The sequence below is a fragment of the Elephas maximus genome, chromosome 4, assembly GCF_024166365.1.
Source record: "Elephas maximus indicus isolate mEleMax1 chromosome 4, mEleMax1 primary haplotype, whole genome shotgun sequence".
Classification (NCBI taxonomy): Eukaryota; Metazoa; Chordata; class Mammalia; order Proboscidea; family Elephantidae; genus Elephas; species Elephas maximus.
In genome coordinates this window covers 163,511,176-163,515,984 of record NC_064822.1, presented here as the reverse complement: position 1 = coordinate 163,515,984, position 4,809 = coordinate 163,511,176, and positions in this window count along the sequence as shown.

Sequence of the window (4,809 nt, the reverse complement as noted above, 5' to 3'; positions counted from 1 at the left end):
CGTCCTTCTTGCCCCTGGTAATCACTAGTAAGTTTTGTTATCCATATATTTACCTTTTCTTGTCTTTTTACCTGAGGTCATATTATATTTGTCCTTTTGTGATGGTCTTGTTTCACTCCAACCATATTGTAGCATGTTACCAAACTTAATTTCTTCTACTGGCTGAGTAGTATTCAATTTTATAAAATGTGATAAAAAAAAAAAGAAAAATTTTCTTTTTTTTACCACATTTTATCTATTCATCTGTTGATGGGCATTTGGGTTGCCTCCACCTTTTGGCTATTATGAATAGTGCTGCAATGAACATTGGTGTACAAGTCTCCAAGGATGTAAATCTTTATGGAAGCAGCCTGCCACATCTTTCTCTCATGGAGTGGCTGCTGGGATCAAACCACTAACCTCTCCGTTAGCAGCCTCATGCTTAACCGCAGTGTCATCAGGGCTCCTTTCAAAAGGGACAGAGAGGATGAATTCTTCACTATGGAGATAAAGCATTTGAGAATTGTAGATGCTCTTTCTTATTTGGAGAATATATTTAGGTCAGTTTGAACATTGCGTTTGACATGCAAATCATGTTAGCATAGAGTATAGTGGTATAGAAGTGCAACTAGAGTGCTTCTTGGAAGCAAGGATGGTGAGGCTTCATCTCATTTACTTTGAACATGCTATCAGGAGGGATCAGTCCCTGTAGAAAGGCATCAAGCTTGGTAAGGTAATGGGTCAGCAAAAAAAGAGGAAGAACCTCAACAAGATGGATTGGTACAGTGGCTGCAACCGTGGGCTCAAACATAGCAAGGGTTGTGAGGATGGTGCAGGACCAGACAGTGTTTTGTTCTGTTGTACATAGGGTCCTATGGGTTGGAACTGACTCAATGGCATGTAACAACAACAACATAGTAGGATACAGCAGAGTGTGATAGTTTATAATAGCAGCTCTCTGAGTATGGTTTGGCAATCCCTAGGGGTCCCCACTGGCTGGTACAAATGGTTAACATGGGAGACTGCTAACCTAAAGGTTGGCAGTTTGAGCCCACCCAGAGGCATCTCAGAAGAAAGACTTGGCAATCTACTTCCAAAAAATTAGCTACTTAAAACCTTAAGGAGCACGGTTCTACTTTAACGTGTATGTGATCATCATGAGTCGTAATTGACTTGATGACAACTGGTACTGGTAAGAGTCTCCAAAACTCTTTCAGGGGGTGCTCAAGGTAAGGGTGTTTTTATAATTATAATAAGATGTTATTTGCCTTTTTTACTCTCATTCCCTTTTGAATGTACAGTGGAGTTTTCTAGAGGCTACATAATATGCAATGATGCCATCACCCTAATGACAAGGGAATGATTGCTTGTATTTTTTTGTGCTTTAAATTTTTTCAGCTTTAATTTCTAATACAATAAATATTAAGGATATGACACACACATATCTGAGTAACATAAAGCAGCTCTGATAGCAAAATGTTTGAAAATTGCTGGTTTAAAATTTCTACTTTGGAGCCAAACAGATGTAGGTTTAACTCTCCACTTCATTGACTTCTCAGTTATTTATCCTTCCTAAGAGTCAGTGTCCTGGGCTTAACAGTGACATTTACCTCATTGGGCTGTAAGAACTAAATAAGAAAATATGTGCAAAGAACATAGCTCAGTGCTGAGCACACAGGGAAGTCTTAATAAGTGGTCTATCATCATTGTAAATGCATTTTTGGAAGCCAGGTTTCCTTTGCAATACACCATCTGTCCTCCAAGGAGAGTAGAGGAGAGAAGATGAGAAGGATGAGCCTTCTCCCTTGAAATCAATGAGAAATTGATGATTCTGGTGCTTCTGACTTCTGGAAGCCATGGGTTCATTAATTTCCAACTTACCTCTAGAGCCTCCTGTGTGTAAGTTAGGACATGAAACAGATGATTCCCCCAACCGCTGGTAGTTAGAGCTAGAAAGGTCATTAATTTCAAGCACAAGGATCAAAGGGGCTCTATGATTCTTAGCAACGGCCTCTAGAGAGAGACACATCCTTGAATTGACAACAGTCCCATATGGAGAGTGTTAAGGGCCACACTCTTTTTTAGAGAAAGCTGGTCCTCAAGTACTGCTGCATTCAAAACAATAACACTAATGAAAATATAAATCACAATGGTAATCAAATTTACATTTTTCTAACACTTTCCAATTAACACTTTCATATGCATAAATCTACATCAGGATTAGAAAGACCTTGGTGTTTATCTAACTTAAGTCTCTAATATAGAGATGAAGAAAATGAGACAGAAAATTCAAGTGATTTGTCCTAGATTATACATAAATAATGGAAGATCCAATACCTTATTAAAACTCTTGATAATTTGATGATGTGCACAGAGTAGATAATATTTATTAACCCATTTTGCAGACAAAATAACTGAGACTTAGTGAGGTTTAACTGTTTCCCCAGGGTTACCTATTAAGTAGGTAAAACAACCAGGAAATAGGGCCAGGTCATCTGAGAAGACTTCAACATTTTACCTACAGAAAAACTGTTATATTTTCGGAACTCCCTTACTTCCCATAAATACAACTATGAGGGCTTATGATTCAGGAAGCACTGGTAGTAGCACATCTGTCCTTCCACCTCTTCCCTTATCTAAAATATTATTCCTGCTATGTCCTTACATGGTTTTGTACTGTCTCAAGAGTTCCCAGAGTGTCAATGAGTAGTAATCTGAGTATTGGGAAGAATGAGTACATCTGTGAGAGATACAAGTACCCATGAAGAACTGGTCTTCCCCAGGCAAAGTTGATATCTCTGATACAAGAAGCACCAAAGGTCCCCTTGCTCAGAATTTTGTCCTCTACCATTTCACTGCTATAGTAGAAACCACTCCCAAGACTCATTCTTTCACCTTAGAATTTCTAAGCCTTCTATTAAAATATGAATGCCATTTTGGCAGGGTGATATATTCCCTTTATTATACATCAAAGAGGCTTTTTGTATTCATATGGATTAGTTCTGTACTGACCTCAAGAAGGAATAGGTAACTATGGAAAGAGTTATATAATGGTGGTCAGAAGAAGGGCACTGGGTACCAAGGAGAGTTGCACTGTAGTTCTCTCTGCTCTGATCTATTTAGAGAAATTCTTCTTTGATCTCTAAAACTATAAAAGCTGGCTTGTCTATGTCCATTTCCACAGCAATTCCCAAGACCTTTTTGTCACCAATCTTCTAGTCTTGTTGCTTCCAATTTCTTAACCAACCAGCCAATTTTTTTGTGCTGCTCAGAAGTTAGTGTATACCCCATCGCCTCTCCTCCATACCAAGTGTGTGACCAAACGTAGTATACTACCTGCAGCTTTATCCACTGGGACTGCTCCAGGCTTACCCCTGGGGTGGCTGTCATGCATAAGCAATCTATTTTCTTATACACAAATATATCCTGCTGAAACATTTGTGAGCCATGCCCTAATTCCATAGCTGTAGGAATGACAGAGGGATTGCTGAAGCCCAGTACTTGCTGAGGCAACTGGGATACAGGTAGACATAAGTGAATTTGAATGGGTGCATAAATTGGGTACATAAAATAAAATAGCATTTTATGGTCAGAAAATTATTTAACCACAAACCCGTGTCATGCAAGTTCTATTAATATCTTGTTGTTGTTGTTCGTGGCCATTGAGTCAATTCCAATTCATGACAACCCCATGTGTGCAGAGCAGAACTGCTCCATAGGGTTTTCAAGGCTGTGACTTCAGAAGCAGATCACTAGGTCTGTTTTCCAAGGTGCTTTTTCTGGGCGGATTTGAACCACAAGCCTTTTGGCTAGTAGTCAAGCACTTAACTGTTTGTTCACCCAGGGACTCAGAATTCTGTAGAACACATTTTGGGATGCACTGCTGTAAGTGTATTTCTGTTTTGGAGTACAGGCAGGCCCTGACTTACAAAGTATTTGAGTTATGATGAACCACACTTATGACAGTTTGGTTTTTTTTGGTACAACTTATCGTTAGTAATATGTACTACCTACAATGTTGTGGTGTGTAATTTGCTGATGTTATCATTCTCAGATATTCACTTACAGTTGTTCAAAGATTGAATTTATAAAGATACTGATAATAAAAGACAATAATGAAAACTTAAAAAAAAAAAAAGGTGTTCAACTTACATCAGAAACAACTCACAGCAGCGACGTTGGAACAAAACCCTGTTGTAAGTTGGGGACTATCTGTACTGAACAAGTTCGAACTAGATGAATTAGTAAATATTTTCTTAATATCGTGAAAGATCTTCACTCTTATGTACAACCCCTAATTATGAGACTTAGAGCATCGGAGAAATATTCATGGACACAGAGCTTTAGTTCAATGCCTTTCTCTCTCTGCCTCTTATAAACTATCTGGGCTTGAGTAAGTTAGTCAACCCTCTGAGTTTCAGTTTCCTCATCTCCAAAGCATGAATGATAAAAGCTTTCTCACAGGATTTTTGTCATCAGCTTAATAAATGGCCACTTTTATCTTTATCATGATTACCAGTTAAGCAGTTCCTAATCTATTAGTCAAGATAGGATTGGTTATGTTCCAATAACATATTAACCACAAAATCCCATGGCTTAGTACAACAAAATGTTGGTTTTTCACTCATACTATACGTTCATTGTGTGTTGCTGAGGGCCACACTCAGGAGCCCATATGACAGTCTCCCCATATGGTAACCAAACTCTCTGGAACATGTGGCTCTCTCAGTCACCCCCAAACGAAAACCAAGCCCACTTCGGTCAAGTCAGTTCTGACTCAGAGCGACCCCGTAGACCAGAATGGAACTGCTTCATGGGGTTTCCAAGGCT